This window comes from Lithobates pipiens, unplaced genomic scaffold (assembly GCF_037356315.1).
Source record: "Lithobates pipiens isolate NorthernLeopardFrog02 unplaced genomic scaffold, aLitPip1_a1.2 Scaffold_16, whole genome shotgun sequence".
Taxonomy (NCBI): Eukaryota; Metazoa; Chordata; class Amphibia; order Anura; family Ranidae; genus Lithobates; species Lithobates pipiens.
The window spans coordinates 193,103,251-193,125,697 of NW_027507748.1; the positions used below are offsets into that span (position 1 = coordinate 193,103,251).

The 22,447-nt window shown below is 46.4% G+C and overlaps 1 protein-coding gene across 4 annotated transcripts in view; it reads left to right on the forward strand.

The window, feature by feature from the left end:
* Positions 1–22,447, forward strand: part of SYTL5 (synaptotagmin like 5) — a 293,010-nt gene that overhangs the window by 98,545 nt on the left and 172,018 nt on the right. The window contains exon 1 of one of the 4 annotated variants that reach the window (XM_077480857.1): positions 3,438–3,665. The exons of 2 other annotated variants lie outside the window; for them this stretch is intronic. The gene's annotated coding sequence lies outside the window, so the exon portion shown is untranslated. Of the gene's footprint in view, positions 1–3,437; positions 3,666–22,447 lie in introns of those variants that run through there. One more of the 4 variants, XM_077480860.1, reaches the window with a different exon arrangement.

Genomic DNA, 22,447 nt, shown 5'->3' on the forward strand with positions numbered 1-22,447 from the left:
GCGGACTAAGTTGGACAGACAGTCCGCCCGTGTGTACGCTGCATAAGGTTCCTCTCTGTCCAGCGATGTCCATGAGTGTGTCAGCCATCTGAGATTCTCCCTCCTGATTGGCTGAGACACAGCAGCGTCGCCCTTGGCTGCTGTCAAGCAAAGTCAGCTGGCCAATCAGGGGAGAGGGGGGGGGGGGAGCCGGGTCAGGGCTTTGTGTCTGAATGGAAGAAACAAGACTTTACAATCACTTTAAGTGAGGTCCCTTTCACACCGATACGACACGACAGTCGTACGACTGTGGATCCGACTTTGCCCTGCGACTTGAGGTCTGACATGCATCGGACTTCAATGAACAGGGATCTGACTTTGATCTCCGACAATAGCAGGCACTGTCTGGTATGAATCTTTATGGGGAACTCCACGCAAGAATGTAAAAAAACCAGCATGGGTTCCCCCTCCAAGAGTATGCCAGGCCTTTAAGGGGAACCCGCACGCTGAGAAAACTGTGTGTAGGTCCTCCACAAAATTCATACCAGACCCTTATCAGAGCACACAGCCCGGCAGGTCAGGAAAGGGGGTGAGGACGAGCGAGCGCCCCCCCCCCCCCCGAAATGTACCAGGCCACATGCCCTCCACATGGGGGGGTGGGTGCTTTGGGCACGGAGGGGCAGAACTGCTGCTAACTGATAACACAAAGGCAAAGAGCTCATAAAGTTATCAGCTCACACGATTTCTGGCAGGATCACCAGGCACTTTTTGAACAGTTATAACAAATGTGTATGTTTAACAGACCAAAAGAAAGGGAATATGATACATTTATTTTTGGGGGTTTACATACACTTTTAGCATGCCAACATTGGGGGAAGGGGAGTGTAAGCCAATTGAAATGCTAAAATTCAGAGTGTCGGTATTTACATAGATAATACTTTATGGTCCAGCAGTACTGTGAGAATATACGTACTATATGGAATGTTATGGTGCTTACAGTATAGGGGGACCCTAGCATTTCTACATAGTCTGAGTATACTTTAAATCTCTTACAATCTTTATAGAAAACTGCATAGAGCTCACATGCAATTGGAGCTTTCTATACAACCTCTCTACAGACACTGCAGATAAGGGCTCATTCAGACTGGTGATAAGACCTATCCTCAGTGCTGAGCTGTTTTTCTGACACAGATACAGTATGTGTCAGTGCTTGTCAAAATCTGACATGCAGGCAGGAGTGGGTACATGGATCTGAATGCACTGCGTCTGTATTCTGATCCAGGCACCCAATTCTGCCCACATGTTCATGTAGCCACTGCGTCTGCATCCACTTCTATGGGCTGCCTGTATGCAACTTCTGATATTCAGCATTGATGGGCAGTGGGCACTGATAGGCAGCACTGATGGGCAGCCTCTATGAGCACTGATAGGCGGCAATGATGGGTACTAATAGGCAAATCTGATGTGCACTGATAGGTGGCACTGATGAGGAGGCACTGACAGGCATCACTGATGGGCCCTGATGAGGATGCCCTAATATGCAGCTCTGATGGGCACTGATATGCAGCACTCATGGGCACTGATAGGCGGCCTGATATGCAGCACTGATGGGCACTGATAGGTGGCACTGGTGGGCAGCCTTTTTGGGAACTGATAGGCAGCAATGATGAACACTGATAGGCAGCACTGGTGTGCACTGATAGGTGGCAATGATGGAAACTGATGGGCGGCACTGATAGACAGCACTGATGAGGAGGCACTGACATGCATCACTGATGGTCCCTGATGAGGAGGTACTAATATGCAGCACTGATGGGCACTGATAGGTGGCACTGATGGGCAGCCTTTATGGGCACTGATAGGCAGCAATGATGGGCAATAAAAGGGAGCACTGATGGGCACTAATGAGCGGCACTGATAGACAGCACTGATAGGCATCACTGATGGTCCCTGATGAGGAGGCACTAATATGCACCACTGAAGGGCACTTATAGGTGGCACTAATATACAGCACTGATTGGCGGCACTGATATGCAGCACTAATGGGCAATGATAGGTGGCACTGAAGGGCAGCCTTTATAGGCACTGATAGGCAGCAATGATGGGCACTAAAAGGGAGCACTGATGGGCGGAACTGATAGACAGCACTGATGAGGAGGCACTGACAGGCATCACTGATGGGCCTTGATGAGGAGGCACTAATATTCAGCCTTTTTGGGCACTGATAGGCAGCAATGATGGGCACTAATAGGCAGCACTGATAGGTGGCACTGATGGGCAGCACTGACGGGCATCACTGATGGGCAATGAAAGGCAGCACTGATGGGCAATAGTGGGCATCGCTGATGGGGCTACACTGATAATCATTGCACTGATTATAAGTGCAGATCCTCCTGGCAGGAAAGCCGTTTATCGGTTCTCCTCTACTTACATGTTGTCAGCATGAGTAGAGCAATGCCGATAACCAGAACTTCCTATTTACACTGTGTTCAGCTGTGATTGGACATAGCTCATCACATGGTATAGAGCCTATAGCCTACCGTGTCCGAAAAGCTCCACCGATCACCACGATGCACGCCCCTGGGGGCTTGCACAAGTGCCATGTTCTAAAGGACGTCATATGATATCCAGTCAGAATGGGAAAGCCACCGCCTGGCCGTGACAGGATATGGTTAAACATGCACAGTTTTACTTAGTACGGCTAGGTTTGGACTTGTGTCTAAATCCCCTCCCCTTTGAAAAGCAGTCTATGTTCAAAATGCTTTTCCTTGACAGGCACGTGATGCCTCCTCCCCGGCTGTTTTAACCCCATACTTGCCGCACAAATGTGTATCCCACGTGGCATTTGCGCTTTCTCATTCGCTTGAAGAGGTTGCATTCGGTGAGCTTGCTGCCCATCGAGCGTGACATTGGATAATTTCTCTTCCGCAAAGACCTCTGTCCGCTGCCATTAACCTTAAGTGGGGGCGGTTTAACGGCGCTAAAAAAAGGGGTTCTGCTGTGTCTTTTTTAAATACCCCCCCCCTCAAACGCAAGTTTAAATGAGCCTTAACTGTGTACAACTGTATACAGCCACTCATTACTATGAGCTGTATGCAGCAACTGTGTATGCCCAAAAGCACCCATCTGCATGATGCCTTGCATAACATTAATACTGAAAGGTATGCACTTGTCACTTGTGGCATTTTTTTAAATTAATATTGTTATTTTTAATATCATTATTATTAGATTAGTAGGGAATACAATTTAGAAAACAGCATCAAGTAGTTTTATATAATATATATATATATATATATATATATATATATATATATATATAAAATAAATAAAAGGACAATTTGCTTGTTTTGGTTTCTGAATGTCAGCTGTGTACAGAAGGCATTGCATGCTGGTCTATTGTATAGGAAAACAGGTAGACTTCCTGTTCCAGTCTACCTTGCTCAGTGCACGTCACTGGAAAGTCAGCACGGGGCGTTTACAGGCTGTGTTACTGGAAGGCAAACATTGAACCGCTGGGTGTGTATATTGTCACCAGGTATCTAGGACAAGACAGTCCGGTTTGTCTGGTTTCTCTGTCCATTGATCAGTGGACCCCTGTGTTGTTTCACAGTGGAAATAATGAACTTTGATGAAGCATGAAACAAGATTTTCCCTTCATAGCTTCCTACATTGTGACAACACATAAGGTAAGATGACCGGTGGGCTCATTTGAAGTGTGTGTCTTTGGGAGAACTAACCAGGTATTGTTCTGGTATTGCCGGCAATGATTCAATGGTGCTTCCTTGTCAGTTAAGAGTTCACCAATGGAGAGCTATTACAAGCTGACAGCTGATGAAGACATATGTTGGTTGCTAATTGTCTTTAGTTTTAATGGACAATGGTAGAATTGCATAGCAAAATCAGTAAGCAGAAGCAGAGGACTGCATTCATCAGGCTAATAAGTAACGTATATGAAATCTATTCAAATATAGTCTAATGTGACCCATTTAATGCGGTAAAAATTGTCTGCCTGAGCTTCCCATTTACTATTTAACTGCATTTAACCTTTGTTAATTTAATTGAATTCCCTGACGTTCCCTTGCTTTTATGCATCACAGTTAGCCCAGAGTAATGAAACAGGACCGCATGAACACGGTATACTGCAGTAATGAGCATCAGGCTGTTTATGGCAATACTTTTAATTCAGTGTTTTTAAACACTTGCGTACCAGGCTGTATATTTCCCGTCATTGCCAGGCAGTTTTTCAGTTTTTAATGCTGTGATAGTTTGAATGTCAATTACTCTGTCTTGCAGTAGTGTGCCCAACTTTAAATATTTTTGAAACTGATTAAGATTTCATTTGGTGGTATTTAATAACCAGTGGATTTTTATTTTACTTTTTGATATTGAGAAAAAAAGACAAAGTTAAAAAAATAATTTCATGTATGTATGTATGTATGTATGTATGTATATATATATATATATATATATATATATATATATATATATAATATACAATTATCATTTTTTTTTCTTTACAGTATAGCACCCGCTGGGTTGCAAGGCTTAACCCTGTGCCCGACATTGCCAGGAAGACAGGCAGCTACCGTATGAACAGTGTGTCTTCTCTGATCTGTCATCATCTACCCTGCATGACAATTTATTCACACAATCTTCCTGTGGAAAAATTTGCCTTGTGAGACAGCCTGCCGTTTGGGGTGTATTACCAAAGAAATGTAGCAGTAGCACGTACCAATGCATTTTGATCTAAATTTATGAATAGCTACTTTTTCCATGCATTTTAAGTAAGGAAATATATATAGAGTATCTCACAAAAGTGAGTACACCCCTCACATTTTTGTAAATATTTTATTAAATCTTTTCATGTGACAACACTGAAGAAATGTACAGCTTGTATAACAGTGTAAATTTGCTGTCCAAGATGAGACCAAGATGAACTTATTTGGTTCAGATGGTGTCAAACGTGTGTCAACAACCAGGTGAGGAGTACAAAGACAAGTGTATCTTGCCTACAGTCAAGCATGGTGGTGGAAGTGTCATGGTCTGGGGCTGCATGAGTGTTGCCGGCACTGGGGAGCTACAGTTCATTGAGGGAACCATGAATGCCATCATGTACTGTGACATACTGAAGCAGAGCATGATCCCTTCCCTACGGAGACTGGGCCACAGGGCAGTATTCCAACATGATAACAACCCCAAACACATGTCCAAGATGACCACTGCCTTTCTAAAGAAGCTGAGGGTAAAGGTGATGGACTGGTCAAGCATGTCTCCAGATCTAAACCCTATTGAGCATCTGTGGGGCATCCTCAAACGGAAGGTGGAGGAGCGCAAGATCTCTAACATCCACCAGCTCCGTGTTGTCATCATGGAGGACTGGAAGAGGACTCCAGTGGCAACCTGTGAATCTCTGGTGAACTCCATGCCCAAGAGGGTTAAGGCAGTGCTGGAAAATGATGGTAGCCACACAAAATATTGACACTTTGGGCCCAATTTGGGTGTACTCACTTGTTGCCAGCGGTTTAGACATTAATTGCTGTGTGTTGAGTTATTTTGAGGGGACAGCAAATTTACACAAGCTGTTCGTTTCTTCAGTGTTGTCGCATGAAAAGATATAATAAAATATTTACAAAAATGTGAGGGGTGTACTCACTTTTGTGAGATGCTCTATATATATTTCCTTACTTAAACTTAAAATGCATGGAAAAAGTAGCTATTCATAAATTTAGATGAAAATGTATTGGTACGTGTTACTGCTACGTTTCTTTGGTAATACACCGCAAATGGCAGGGTCTCACAAAACAAATTGTCCCACAAGACACATGGGCCACCTGTGTGTACTAGGCTTAAGGCTGGGTATACATGTAAAAATTAGTTTTCAGTCAACCCAGCAGCTGAACGAAAAAAAAAAAAGAGAGAGATCGCCGTACTAACACAAGCGATGTTAGTGCGACATTCTCTCCTGTTTTGCCCTTGTGTTCTGACAGGGGGACCCCCCCCTCCTCCTCCGCCAGAACACACTGATCAGCGCTGATGCTTGTATTGCAGCATGTCCCTTAGACAGTCATTAGACCTGCTTCTTTTAGACAGGCTGCTGTATACACTGGCCAAATGTCAGATGTTTTCTGTTGAACTGGCTGATATTCGACTCGTGTGTACCCAGCCTTAAGCTGGCCATACACCTATAGATTATCTGCAGATTTTCTACGTTAGATGGAAAAAGTGCAACAGATTTCTCCATGTTCGCTAAACTGTGTGGATGGAGGAATCTCCCACCTTTTCCATCTAACCATAGAAAATCTGCAGATAATCTATAGGTGTATGGCCAGCTTTACTCTGATGTGTGATATCACAGTGATACGATGTATCACTACATCACAGTCATTTGTCAGCACAGCTCTCTTCGATCTGAGATTAGAGAGGAGGCCAAAAAAATATAAAAATAGTGGTCATAAAAATCTAGGTGGTTTCCCATGTCTGGGGGCCACAGGTGCGACAAACAGGCTGTTTTAAAAGTAAATTGCTGTACACATTATTAGTATCTTTGCAAATGTCAATGCTCCTGTGCAGTGGCGTAACTAGAACCTTCAGGGCCCCGATGCAAGAAACCATGAAGGACCCCCCTAAACCTCATCCAGGGCCCTTCCCTCTGAGTCCGGCGGTGGAACTCCAGGGCGTGGTCACAGGTATGACCTTTGTGAGCCCTGTAGTTCCACCACTGGTATCAGTAGTTTTTTTTTATTATTTTATTTTTTTATTTTTAGGTGCCCCTTTGGGGGACTGTCCCTAGGCAGGATGGGGTCCCCGTCCCCAGAAGAGATGAGGTCCTTTTCTCCCGGGCAGATGAAGTTACTGCCCCCAGGTGAGAAGGGGTCCCTGCCCCCACGTGAGAAGGGGTCCCTGTCCCCAGGGGGAGATGGAGGGGGTATGTAATGGTGTGTGGGGGATAGGGTCCTCTCACTCACCATGACCAATCTGTAGGCGGCGCACTCATCCATGTTGGCCTGGGCTCCATCCAGTCTGCTGGACGGGCGATCAGCATATCTCCCAGAAAGACCTTTCATCATCTGTGTATGACTGGGGAGGAGGGGGGCTGGCAGACAAGCCTGCAGTGTCCTCCGGGGAGTCGGCTCTCATAGGGCTGCACTGCATCTGTGTGCTTAAAGTTTGTTTACCCGGGAGAAGTATGCAGTGCAGAGTGGGCCGGACTTGGGGGGGGGGGGGGGCGGGACTCTGGCTGGGGGGAACAGACATCGGACTGAGCGGCAATGCATGGAGCAGGAGAAGGATACTCTCAGGAGCCGGCTGAGGACACAGGTCATGCGAGGAATGCACAACTAAAGAGCAGCCAGTGTGATAGTCGAGCATGGAGCTCTGCTAGTCACCCTCCACCTCCAGCCACCCGTGTGCATGGTGCACTGGTACCCCTAGCTGCCTATGCTGCTGACGGCCATATGAAGAGGGGGCTGCATGGGCCCCCTGCATCACAGGGTCCGGTTGGGGTCGCGACTGCTGCACCCCCTATAGTTACGCCCCTGCTCCTGTGGGCTGGTGGCCCTGAGTGAAGATTTTTTACCATTCAGATATATAGCAGGACTGTAGACAGTGCCTCATAGCTCATTCAGAAGTGGGATCATAGCATCAGGCAGGAAAGTTTCCCAACGCTGAGATGTCATGTGATTGAATGTTAAGACCCAAAACTGAAGTTTGCACGGGAACAAGTAAAAGGGTTTATCACAATAAATCATGTTCTTTAGATACACCCACCTTTCACCGTGAGCACCAATAGGTGTAACGGAGTGTATGGTGCACTTTCTTTAGGCCATAGGAATCTGTCCCTACCAGCTAAGGCAGCCTTTGTCAACCTTTTCAAAACAGAGGAACCCTTGAAATAGTTCCCCGGTCTCAGGGAACCCCTGCTAAAAATTAGAAATCTACAACTCATGATACATTAGTGTGATGGTCAGTGGGAAGAATGGTCCTTACACTTGTGGTCATTGGGATGAATTGCCTCCTTACAGATAGCTTAAAAGATCAATGGTAACTTATCTGAGAGGCAGAAATTGCCCAATGCTGAAGGAACCCCTAGCATCCTCTGGAGGAACCCTAGGGTTCCACAGAACCCTGGTTGAGAATCGCTGATCTAAGGGCTAGTTGGTTGTGTTTGCCCCTCCTGAGCCTAAGAATCCTAGTGTAGCGGCCATAACCCTTTGTAGGGCGGCCTTGATTTATTGGGCTTACTGGTTACCTCCGCTTGGCTTGTTCTTCCACGTCCTAGGGGTTCCCAGGGTTGATAACCAACAACTTGGACGCTGACACCAATAAAGTCCTTTTGAAAGGTTTTATTTTGCAGGGGTAACATCCAATAACACAGTCTCATATAGGAACAGAGGGCAAGGGTGATGAGCTCAGGCACCTTGAACTGCAGACATAACAAAGTCTCTAATACCACCTAGAGAGTATCCACTCACAGCTGGGCACTTCAGGGCTGAACAGATCTCTAGCCTGAGACCATGGCAATCAGTACATTGATTCGGAACTTGTCAAATCCTCTGAACGTGTATAAGTTATAACTGAAAGTGAGCAGGAACCTTTTTCGGAACTTGGAACGTTCTCTGTCTCCTTGATAGTACTGGAAAAAGTGTGGATTCATCAATGTCCTTCCCAACTCAGTAACCAGGCACTTCTCAGGATGCGACTTGTCGGCCCTCCTCCGAAGAGTCCTCCCCCGGTCACTTTCACAAGCTATGATGCCCCTCCAAGCCGAGAGCACACCTGGACACCTTGAATCCTCCCTCAGTTGCTGCGCCTCGGACCAGCCAGTTCCGAGACTCGGGAACAGACGGTTCCCTACCCCAGGCTAGATGGGTCTATTGGGGTAACCAACAGAAACATGTTACGGGATGTCGAACACCCCTTGACCGGGACCCCTCGCTAGGCTACCCCGGTCCAGGCATCACAAACTCCTCCCCTGAACACGTGACCTCCACATCTTAATTACCCCTACCCAGAGTCCTCAGCGGGGCCCGGCACACCCACTGATTGGTTCCGAGAAGGCTGATACCCAAAACGTCCAACCAGGCCTGGTTCTGTCATGTGCACTTTACTGTACACATGACCAAGCAGAACTTCTAATACAGCCCAGCCAAACTGATGTCAAGGTTAACCTACATAATTAACCCTCAGAACCCCTATTGTTCTGAGGCAAAAACTAACTTTACACATGAATGACATTTTGTCCAAAATGTCATCCACTACACTAGTCTTTCCATTTCCTTGTTCCTTGCTGTGATATTCAGCTGCCAAGCACAGGAGAATTCAACCATGCAAGCCACAAGCCAAATTAGTTTGCTTAGACATGATTATGAACTGTGCCCATGTGACAGCACTGCTGATAAGTGGTAGGCGAAATTGTCACATAGACATATAAATAGTGTAGCGCAAATGAACAATAAAACAATAAGCTTCAAAGATGATATAGTACAAAGCCCAAGTAGAAAAATGTCCTCAACTGAGAAGGTGAATCCCCTGAGTGAGACTATCAGGCAAAATATTCCTCTGTGTGAATGAGCCCTCAACCAACACACAGATTGCTCGCTCACCTCCAAGGCTAGACTCTTGAACTAACGGGAGGGTCAAACAGACTGGTTCCCTCTGCCCAGGGGATGGGGGATAGCAGATGCAAGACAGGTCCCAACCACTCCCACAGTCACAGGTATAACCAGGTACATATGAAAGATAAAACATTGAATGAGCTGATGAGTTTACTTCCTCTTTCATTCCCTGCAAAGGCAAAGCATAATGGACTACTATGCATCGCATAGTAGTCCATTATGTGTCACTTACCTGACACAGCAGCCAGCAAAGTCACCGCTGTCCCCTGTAGTCCGGCACATCCATCTTGTCGGTGGGGTCTCGCAGCTCCGTCGCTGTCATTCGGGGAAGCCATGATGACGTCACTCCCGCGCATGTGCACGGAGCCGAAAACGCGCTGCATCTTTGTCGGTGCCGCGCTCAGTGCGCCTGCACGCCGCTGTCTGCGGCGCATGCGCCGTAGACAGAGGTGCCTGTCTTCGGGCAAATATCTCCTAAACCGTGTAGGTTTAGGAGATATTTCTTGGATCTACAGGTAAGCCTTAATCTAGGCTTACCTGTAGGTCAAAGTGTGTTGTAAGGGTTTAAAACCACTTTAAGTACTAGGGTTGCGCTGACTGTCATTTATTTATATTTCTACATGGAGTCATATGCTTCCCCATACCTAAATGTACTGGCTTTTTTTATTCTCCCAGCAACTAAGTGGAGTGGCAGAGAACAACGGAAAGGCCAGTAATTACTGCTGGAGAGAAGGGCTAAAATCTGATTACTGAGGCCTGCATAGGCAAATCATAGGTTTGTACTGAAGATTATGTATATTTTCAGAATAAGTACATTTACCATAACCATAGCTAGCTGCCAACTGTCCCTGATTTTGATCCTCCTCATTTGTCCCTTATTTTGGTCTGTTCTATATAATTGTATATAAAATGCATTTTTTATCTTTCAAAAAGTGTTTTCCGGTGCTAAACCTTTCATGCAATTTCTAAATTGTTGCATTTGCAAATGTTAAAAGCCAATATAAAGGAATAGTAGTGGTAAAAAAAAAAAAAAAAAAGCACTTCTGGGTTTAACTAATTTCTTTTTTTGTATTCTTCTTTAACCGATTCAGCCCCGGAAGATTTTACCCCCTTCTTGATCAGAACACTTTTTGCGATTCGGCACTGCATCGATTTAACTGACAATTGCACGGCCGTGCGATGTTGCACCCAAACAAAACTGATGTCCTTTTTTCCCCACAAATAGAGTTTTCTTTTATTTCTTGCACTATATACAAGAGGCAATTTTGAAAAAAATGCAATATATTTACTTTTTGCTATAATAAATATCCCCCCCCCCAAAAAAAAAAAAAATGTATATGTGTATATATATATATATATATATATATGTGTATGTGTATATACACAATTTTTTTCCTCAGTTTAGGCCTATATGTATGTATTCTGCATATTTTTGGTTAAAAAAAAAATCGCAATAAAAGTATATTGATTGGTTCAAGGAAAAGTTATATCGTCTACAAAATAGGGGATAGTTTTATGACATTTTTATTATTCATTTCTTTTTTTTATATTAGTAATGGCGTTCAGCAATTTTTATCGGGACTGCAACATTATGGCAGACACATCAGACACTTTTGGCACTATTTTGGGACCATTGCTATAAAAATGCACTGATTACTGTGTAAATGACACTGGCAGGGAAGGGTTTAACCACCAAGGGGCGATGAATGGGGTCAAGTGTGTCCTAGGGAGTGATTCTAACTGTGGGGGGGGGGGTGGGCTTCAACTCGCATGACAGCGATTACTGCTCTCGATGACCGGGAGCAGTGATCTCTGTCATGACACAAGCCAGATCAGGGAAATGCCTTGCTTATGAATTGGATGTGGTTTGTCGCATCCAATTCACAGTAGCAAGAGATTTTGACTGGCTCACTATGGAGCCTGTTCACATATCTCCACTGTGGCTCCAGTGCGAATGTCCACGGGAGCCCTGTGCATCTTTTGGTCCATTTCAGGTCCAAATTCAGCCCAAAATTCAGGCTGAATTCAGACCTGAAATGGTGAACAGGGGTGCACCGGACCCCTGCTGGGAGCCGCATGCAAAGATAGTGTGAATCCAGCCTTAGACTCTGTTCACATTGCTGTGGTAAAGCAACGTGATAAAGCACGTTTTCCGCATTTGTGTGCTGCTGTGGCATTCATTCTTAAAGGTATTCAAAACATAAGTTATAAAAAACTGAGTGCAGGCAGCTCATTATTACAGAAGGGACATTCTCAGTTTTCTATTGAATGTACACTGAGCTGCGCATGCACAGCTAATTGTGCATTCCCGGTGTTCTGCCGAGAATGGTCCCCCCGGCGGATAATGTACTGCGCAGTACAAACCACAAGGGAGCCGCCGAAAATAGCCAAAGCTGAACACCTGTGAGTCAGCTGTACACGGCGCCTGCGCCTGCGTTCCAAGTCCAACACTGTTGTAAGACACCACTTTGTAGCAGGGCCCCTTGCGGCCTCGCTTCTCTCTGCATATTTGTATACTAACTCTGTCCTCTTGGATGGTGGGGCTTGAACCTGGACTCATGGCACAATGTAGTGCGCAGGCGTCGTGTAAAGCTGACGATCAGCTGTTCATCTTCAGAGACTTTCGGTGGCTCCGTAGTCATTTGTACTGCGCAAGCAATGCGCCTGCACAGTACAGGGGAGGGTCATTATCCGCTGGGGGACCTTTTTCGGCAGGACACCGGCACATGCTGGCTGTGCCAGAATTTACTGACTCCTGTGTGCATGAGCAGGATGATGTCATTTCCTCACTGGATAATCAAGAGGTTGAAAACTCGGCACCCGGAAGGGGCCCCAGAGAAGATGACAGATCAGCAAGGGATGAAGCTGCTGCATCGCTGGAAGGTGAAGGTAAGTATTTCTGGGGGTTTACTTGCGCTTTAATGCCGCCCCAACTCAAAACAGACAATGCATTTAATTGGCAACACCACTCTCCTTTCGTCAGGGTTCTGCTCCTGAAACCTCCTGGGATATGCATATCACATAAGTGGCATCGGCTTCAAAACAGCAGCTGGAAGATGGCAGAGGTGGTGAGGTGTCATCAGGGAGTGAGCTGCCTGGACAAGCAAAAGACAGCCGGCTTCACATGATGCGAGAAACTATGCGGGACCTTGGTGTCCCCAAGTACGAGTACCGATACTTTTTCTCAAGTACCTGCCAATACCAATTACCGATACCTATTTTTATTGTCTAATCGAGACCAGGTTCATATATGTGCCACTCATTTATTACAGCGGGATTTTAGCTCCCTCAGGTGCGACTTTGTTTAGCAGTTCAGGTGCAATTCAGGCGCAAATTGTCAAACTGTACGACAATGGAAATTGCACCTAAACCGTACTCAAAATCATACCCAACTCTTTTTAAAAACGTGCTGTAGCCAGGCCGCACATGTGTGAAACGGCTCCATTGAAAAGGCTGCAAGCTCCCATGTCATGTGAATTGGGGTTCAAAACGCATCCAATTCGCACAAGTTTGAACCAGGTCTGAGTATCGGTTTCAGTAACAGAGCATTTATACGAGTACAGGTACTTGTGCAAATGCTTAGTATCGGCATAAAGTATTGGTGCAACACTAGGATCTCAGTCTGGTTTCTGCATAAAGTATTGGTGTAACGCTAGGACCTCAGTCTGGTTTCTGCATAAAGTATTGGTGCAACGCTGGGACCTCAGTCTGGTTTTGGCATAAGGTATTGGTGCAACACTAGGACCTCAGTCTGGTTTCTGCATAATGTATTGGTGCAACACTAGGACCTCCGTCTGGTTTCTGCATAATGTATTGGTGCAACACTAGGACCTCAGTCTGGTTTCTGCATAATGTATTGGTGCAACACTAGGACCTCAGTCTGGTTTCTGCATAATGTATTGGTGCAACACTAGGACCTCCGTCTGGTTTCTGCATAATGTATTGGTGCAACACTAGGACCTCAGTCTGGTTTCTGCATAATGTATTGGTGCAACACTAGGACCTCCGTCTGGTTTCTGCATAATGTATTGGTGCAACACTAGGACCTCCGTCTGGTTTCTGCATAATGTATTGGTGCAACGCTAGGACCTCAGTCTGGTTTCTGCATAAAGTATTGGTGCAACGCTGGGACCTCAGTCTGGTTTTGGCATAAGGTATTGGTGCAACACTAGGACCTCAGTCTGGTTTCTGCATAATGTATTGGTGCAACACTAGGACCTCAGTCTGGTTTCTGCATAAAGTATTGGTGCAACGCTAGGACCTCAGTCTGGTTTCTGCATAAAGTATTGGTGCAACGCTGGGACCTCAGTCTGGTTTTGGCATAAGGTATTGGTGCAACACTAGGACCTCAGTCTGGTTTCTGCATAATGTATTGGTGCAACACTAGGACCTCCGTCTGGTTTCTGCATAATGTATTGGTGCAACACTAGGACCTCAGTCTGGTTTCTGCATAAAGTATTGGTGCAACGCTAGGACCTCAGTCTGGTTTCTGATGCTTTGTAACAAATCCATCCAGCACCAGGATCGGGAGTGAGCAGCTAACAGTGACACCACAAAAACAAACAAACAGTAAAGCCCGCCATAGATGGAGCGATTTTATTTTCTGCAGCTATGGGTTGCAGAAAAGAAAATCGCTTAATTTGCCCATCAACATAGTCAGTGTTGATAGGGAAATTATCCCGATCAATCAAATTGGGTAAAATCAGCCTGCCCATGCATGATTTGAATCTCAGCTGGTTCCTGCTGAACCGGCTGAGATTTGAACCATCTAAGAGAGAAAACCAGTATTCAAACAATAGTAATAAACAAATTTGCAAAACAGATCATGATACACAAACATTCCTGGGGCCATGGCAGACCCCTTTATTCATTTTTATTTATTTATTTCAGGTACTTATATAGTCCCGTCAATTTACTTGCTTGTACATTCACATCATCAAGGTGACAGTCAGCTCCTCTCCTGCTGGTTTATAATGCTGTCTGTGTCCCCATTAAAGAGATTTCCCTTCACCTCCTGTGCTGGTGATCCCCTGTATAATAAGGTATGACCGCGTTCTACTGGTATTGGAAGCAAAAAGAAAACCTGACCGAGATTCTAATGTTTCCCTACTGCATCGGCACTACAAATTGTCTGGAATTGGCTTGCCTTTATAGCATTGACACATTTCTTGCGCTTTCTGTTAATCTAACTAAATCGCTCCAGTGCAAGGTTTAGATGAAAGGTTTTGTCTAATTGGATGCTGGGGGTTAAATGAATGAACTGTTTGACATGTTCAGAAAATGGAATTGCTGCAGAATTTGCTTCTCTGGTGATTTTCCCAGTCCATTCCCACAGTCCTCTGAATTTATCATTCCACTTCGTATTTTTTTTTTTTTTCCATTTTTAAATGACTTTTTAACAAGTTTGTGGTTTCTCTGACTGCATGCCAGACATATGATTTATTACACCCATAGCAAGAGTGCCACAAGCTTGTGGGCCCCCTGCTATGTTAATACCCATAACAATTTTCTTTTTTTTTATTCAATGAATAAGCAAAATTAAAGCGGAACTTCAGTCATTTTTTTCATTTTTCCATCTATTAAATCTTCTGCCCTTGTTGTTTTAACTTTGGATACTAAGCATTTTTTTTCTGCCAGTAAATACCTTATACAGCCCATTTCCTGTTTCTTGTCTGGTCATTAGCCTCTCATTAGCTCTCGCTCTCCTGAGAGTTTGCCAGGAAGGGATGAGTCATAAGAGGACCAATGAGAGCTGCAGAGCTGGAGGTGTGCCTCTGTGTGTCTGTCATAAAACCAGGAAGTGAACAGGCAGATTCAGCTGCCCACAGTTAAAATGGATGCAGCCAGACTCAGTGGCGGGAGATTTCTTATGGCAAGTACAGAATCGCAGTATATATAAAATAATATGCAAAGTAGTCAGAGGAGGCAAATTATGTGAGCAGACTGTGGTTCTACTTTAACCACTTCCATACCACTCATATGATGTCCTCGGCTTTCAGTGGTGATATCTAAATGTTGCCTGCAACAGCAGGCATCATCCAGATATTGTTTTGATTTTTTTTCAGCTGCCGATTCCCTACACCATAAGAACAATCATAGCGGCAGTTCAGCTGCTTTATTGTTCTTAGCTGCGATGGGAGGAGACGACCCCCCCCCCCCCCATCCTGCTGCCCTTAGGTAGTTCTCTGGGGTCTCCCGTGTGATTGGAAACCCAGAGAAGGAATCCGCCAGCACCGAAAGAAAGCCATAGAGGAAACCAAAGAAACAGATGGCCCCCAGCAATCTCTATGTATTTTGGAGGCCCATGCGCGACGTTATGGCATCATGTCCAGGCCGCTTCAAGTAAACAAAGCCTGGGACTCAGCTGGAAAGCATCAGATTGTCCATTTTTTTTAAATTTATTTTTTGGAGGAGAGATGTGGGGTCTTGTAGACCCCACATCTCTCCATAAACAGGACCTGTCATGCACTATTTCTATTACAAGAGATGTTTACATTCATTGTAATAGGGAAAAAAAGTGATAATAAAAAAACTTTTTTTAACCACTTGCTTACTGGGCACTTAAACCCCCCTCCTGCCCAGAGCAATTTTCAGCTTTCAGCGCTGATGCACTTTGAATGACAATTGCGCGGGCATACAACACTGTACCCAAATGAAATTTTTATCATTTTTTTCCCACAAATAGAGCTTTCTTTTGGTGGTATTTATTTACAGCTGGGAGTTTTATTTTTTGCTAAACAAACAAAAAAAGATGCAAAATAAAAAAAATAAAAAAATCATGTTTAATGGTTTGTTATAAAATTTTGCAAACAGGTCATTTTTCTCCTTCATTGAAGTGCGCTGATGAGGCAACACTGATAGGCTGCACTGCTGGGCACTAATAGGCATAGTTAAGGTGGCACCGATAGGCACAGATAAGATAGTACTGATGGGCACAGATAAGGCGGCACTGATGGGCACAGATAAGATGGCACGGATGGGTGTCACGAATGGGTGGCACAGATGGGTGGCACTAAGGGGCACTGATAGGTACCACTGATAGATGGGACTGATGGGCCCTGATAGGTGGCACTGATAGGTGGCACTGCTGGGCACTGATGGGCACTGGTAGATGACACTGATGGGCACGGATATGTGGCACTGGGGTGCAGCACCGTTGAGGCAGATTGCGGGCACTGCTGGGTGGCACTGTGGGCACTGCTGGGTGGCACTGACAGGGGGCACTTATTTATTGATGGGTGGCACTGGCAGGGGGCAGGTGGGCACTGGCAGGGCTGGCCGGGATCGGGACTGATGTCCCGATCACGGCCGCCGGTGATCAGCTCTTTTTTTTTTCTCCTCGCGCTGTCAGGAATAATAGACTCCGGAGACACTGCAGAGAGCCCAGCGCTGACGTTTCTTATATTAGGAGGGCGGGGCCACCCGTCACCTGACCCCGCCCCTCTGACGCTGGAGAGGGAAGCCAGGGGTTCCCCAGTGACGTGTGGGTGACCCCGCCCCCTCTGATGTAACGCAGGTTTCCGTTACATCAGAGGGGGCGGGGTCACCCATACGTCACTGGGGAACCCCTGGCTCCCTTCACCAGCGTCAGAGGGGGCGGGGTCAGGTGACGGGTGGCCCCGCCCTCCTAATATAAGAAACATCAGCGCTGGGCTTTCTGCAGTGTCTCCGCAGTGGAGACAGAAGAAGGATGTATGGACAGCGCTGGACTGAGAGATCCCCCGTCGCTGGATATGATCATCCATCGCTGGACCCCGGAGACCCGTCGCTGGATAGCAAGAGTGGATTAGCACCGCTGGAATTTTTTTTTTATTTTTTTTATTTTTAATAAAGGAATTTTTCAAAAGTGTGTTTTGTCTTATTTAACCATTTTGACACTTTCTTTGTGAAATGGTAGGGGTACTTTTGTACCCCCTTACCATTTCAAACAGGGGGGGCGGCAGGATCTGGGGGTCCCCTTGTTAAAGGGGGCTTCCAGATTCTGATAAGCCCCCCGCCCGCAGACCCTCACAACCAACGGCCAGGGTTGTGAGGATGAGGCCCTTGTCTTCATCAACATGGGGACAAGGTGCTTTGAGGGGTCACAGACCCCAAAAGCATCCTCCCAATGTTGAGGGTATGTGGCCTGGTACGGTTCAGGAGGGAGGGGGGGCCGCTCTCTCGTCCCCCCCTCTTTTCCTGCGGCCTGCCAGGTTGCGTGCTCGGATAAAGGGTCTGATATGGATTTTTAGGGGGACCCCCACGTCAATTTTTTTTTAATTTGATGCGGGGTTCCCCTTAATATCCATATCATACCTGAAGGGTCTGGTTATGGATATTTAGGGGGACCCCCACGTCAATTTTTTTTTTTAATTTGACACTGGGTTCCCCTTAATATCCATGTCAGACCTGAAGGGCCTGGTAATTGAATTTAGGGGAACCCCCACGCTTTTTTTTTTTTTTTTATTATCAATGAATGAATGAATTGTCGGCTAATGCAGAGAACACTCATTGAGTGTTCTCTGTATTACGGGACCCGACAATAGCCGCAAGTGATTTTAAAAGACTTTTTTTCCTGCACAAATGACACTTTGTGCAGGGACAGTTCTAAGCAGCAGAAACATGCGCCCCTTCACAGGCATACTATAGATACCCCCCAGCTACGAAATTTAAAGGAATATTACACTTTTTTTGTCTCACTTTAATCATTATTAAAATCACTGCTCCTGAAAAAACGGCCGTTTTTAAAACTTTTTTTTGCATTGATCCATGTCCCCTGGGGCAGGACCCGGGTCCCCAAACACTTTTTAGGACAGTAACCTGCATATTACCCTTTAAAATTAGCACTTTAGATTTCTCCCATAGACTTGTATAGGATGTTCCGGCTTTTCGAATTTGCTGCGAACAGCCCAAATTGTTCACTGTTCGCTGAACAGGCGAACAGGCAATGTTTGAGTAGAACATGAGTTCGACTCGAACTCGAAGCTCATCCCTACTGCCTAAGGACAAAGCGTATGAGAAACTAACTGCATGAGAAACTTGAGTTGGAACATAATGTGAGTGGTGTAAGAACAGATGAGAAGACTTGCCACCGACCAAGCCAATTAAAAACGATCACCTCAATCTGTTGAACCCATAGGCGTGATGGGTAACCCGCGGTGGAAGAACATGGACAACCCAACTGTGTGAAACAACCAGAAAACCTAACAACCCGCCCGTGACACAACAAACCCCCTTGGTACCTGACAAGTAAGGACGTGGGACCTAAAAAGTATAAGGACGTGGGTGCCAGAATGACAGGACCAACATCGCATGAATGTGAATCTGACGACGCCACCCTAATAAATGCAAAAATGAGCCCCCAAGCAACCTGCAGCGCCAAGACAGGAAATGAAAATAAACACTCAGGGCTAAGGTACCCACAGACCGTGGTGGGTAGTAGTAAAAGGTGTAATGGCGAATGTATACGTATGATTTGTGGACTACAGGCGAGAAGATTGTGGGGCGACAATCAATTAACGAAACCTCAGCCCGTATGGACCTGTAGACGTGACAGATCCTGGATGTAAGTACCAGCTAACTGAAATGCCGCGAACGAAGGGCAACATGAAACGTGCGACACATGGGAAAAACATAAACATATGAGAAAACGGAAAACCAGGGAAAACGTAAAACGCTTGGAAACGTAAGAAACGAAAAACCATAAAAATTGCCTGAGACACGTAAATTGCATGAGAAACGTAAAACCAGAGAACCATAAATTCCATGAAAACCATAAATCGTGTAAAAGCGACAATCGCCTGAGAACGCAAACACAAATGATAAATGCAAATTGCAAGAGAACCTGTAAATTGCATGAGAACTGATATTTCATGAGAAACGCCAAATACCTGCCAACGGTAAATACCGTAAGAAACTGTAAATTGTATGAGAAACGTAAAAACCTGCAAAATGAATCTCGCATGACAACCGTAAATTGCCCGATTAATGGGAATTGCACAAGAAAAATACCACATGAGAACGTAACCTTGTGAGAATGTATGCCACATGAGAACCTAATCGTATAAGAATGTACATCACATGGGAATCTGAATTGCATAAGAACCATAATTTCCATGCACGCGTATATTGCATGAGAAAGTACAGCCCATGAGAACGTGAAACACACATGAGAACATAACAGCATGAGAAAACGTAAATTGCATGAGAAAACGTAATTTGAACGAGAAAATGTACCAGTATACATTTACCCTACCTGCGAGATCAAAACAATACCGGATCTGAGAGAGAGAGGAGCTGGCAGATGGCTGCCAATCACCCCCCCCCCAAACACCGGGAGAATCGGACGATTGCCCCCGGGACACAGATCAGCAAAGACCGGAGCTGCCGGGCGGCCGACTCCCCCCCCCCCCCCCCTCCCCTGGAGGACACCGGGAGAAGCGGGTAGGTCTGCAATTCTTGGTGCCCCCTGGAGCCACCAGGCGGATGAATCCCCCCCCGGCAGAACCACCGGGAGAAGCGGCTCCCTTGCAGCCACCAGGCGGACCAACCCCCACCCTCCCCTTGGCAGAGGCAGTCGATCGAATCCTCCCCCCGGCAGAAACACCAGGAGAAGGAGGCGGGCGGGGGCGGGAGAAGCGGCTCCCCTGCAGCCACCTGGTCGGAATAACATCCCCCCCCCCCCGAGGCAGGCGATCGAATCCTCCCCCCTCCCCCCCCGGCGGAACACCGTGAGAAGGAGGCGGGTGGGAGAAGCGGACGAACCCCCCCCGGCAGAAGCAGGTGACCTAACTCCCTCCCCCCCCCCCCCCCCCCCCCGGCAGACCACCGAGAGAAAGGAGGCGGGCGGGAGAAGCTGCGGGAGCAGCTACTCAAAAGACATGAGACATGATGACATTAAGATGCTAATCAGCCACTGAAAGAAGAAACAAACGGGTGCCCTCTCGTGGAGTCGGACGAGTCGACACGAGAGCCAGCGTCCACAAGAGGAGGAGGCAGAGGAGGGCAGGCTTTATGCAGGCTGACTCCTCCCACAAACACAGGCTGACCTGCGGTCAGCCTTACACTTGTCATGCAATGCCTTATGGCCCATACGCACGGTCCGAAATTCGGGCGACAGATTGTCAGTTTTTTGGGGGTTTTTTTGCTAGTCGCATATCAAAAATGGAGAGTTTACGAAAAATGTTGTACGGCAGAATAAAAAGGAAGTGATATTGTAGTGTATTTGTATTGTATTTTTAGACGACAACTATAGTGAGTAAACAAAAATCGTATGATCTGGTATCGTATGAGAAAAAGTTTTGTGCTTGTCCCATCGGATAATATCGGATGAACTGTCATGATCGGATCTCGAAAGCTCTGTACTAACAATCTGATATCATACGGTCGAGTAGAAAACCCAGGGCAATGCCATTTGGGATTGAAATGTCAAAATTTTGTAATTGTTTGCTTAATATATTAACATATATTGTACACTATCAAATGTTTTAATCATTATAACTAGATATTAGTGCAATTATAATCCCTGTGTTGTTGTTTTTTTTGGCTTGCCTTGTAATGGCGGGCTTGCGTATTGTGGCTGGTTTGTAGTGTCATAGCTAATCGATTCCCCTATGTCCATGTATTGCTGCAGCTAGCTTGTTCCTATTCATTAACTATTCTTTTTATAAAAAAAAAAAAACCCTTAGCGCCTACTGCCGCCAGCCCTTTAAGGGGTTTGCTATGCCGGGAGGCGGAGCTTATGTCCAGATGGTGAGTAGATAGGGTCCTGAGGAAAGAGCCTAGGAACAACCATGACAAGAAAAGGAGGGGAAGAAATACCGTTAAAGGTGACACTCTCCAGGGCCAAGAGAACTGGATTTTTTGAGAAGTAATGCGTGGTCAGCTGTATCAAACGAGGCAGTAACGTCTAACAGTATAATAGTGCAGTAGCAATTTTAGCACTGGGTATATCGTTAATGAGTTAAAACACACGATCCGAAAATCAGACAAGAAGAGTTTACTAAAGTTACAAAAATTCTTGTGCGACAAAATAAATATTAGTATTGTATTTTGGGATGACAACAGTACTGATTAAACGGAAATTGTACGATCTGGTATCATATGTCCAATCGGCAGGGCCACCATCAGGGGGGTACACAAGTAAGGGGCCCAGGTGTCTGAGAGGCCCGGACCAAGGATCACAACCTGGGGCATCTTTAACAGGATACAGCTGTCGTCACAGCGAACAGCTGCCAGGATGCAGGGGAGGGAGGAGAGGTGGGCAGATCCCATGTGCTTGCAGGTCAGGGACCGCTGTTGGGTGCTCTGCAGAGTGGGGTGAGGTCAGCTTCCAGGTCGGAGGGCCCCATGGAGGAGAAGCCCCCCCCCCACTCTTGTGCATGCAGGTCGGGGCCACTGTCACAGGCAGGCTCCACTCCAGTCAGGTACCAGTGTGCGCTGGGCTGTGCGGGGTGGGTGAGGCCAGTTGGTGCCAGTGGAGGGCACCATGGAAGAGGAGGTTAGGGTGGAGAAGCCTCCATGCTCAGATCCTGGTGGAGATGGGACACAGGCTGAGCTACCCCTCCTGGCACTGCTGGACAGGCGAGAGCTGGGAATGTGCTTCCTTAGGTGTGTATGACACTGCCTCCCACTTACCCCACTGCTCCCCACGTGTGACACTGTCTCCCACCTGAGACACTGCCTCTAATCTGTGATGCTGCCCCCCACCTGTTCCAGTGCCCCCCTTCCATGACACTTCCCTCTTCTGTCTGACTGCCCCCCTCCTGTCCCACTAACCTCCTCCCATGATGACACTTCCCCTCTCCAGTTCCACTGCCCCCTTGCCTGTCCAGCTGCCCCCTCCTGTCATGCTGCTCTTCTCCTCTGACACTCCC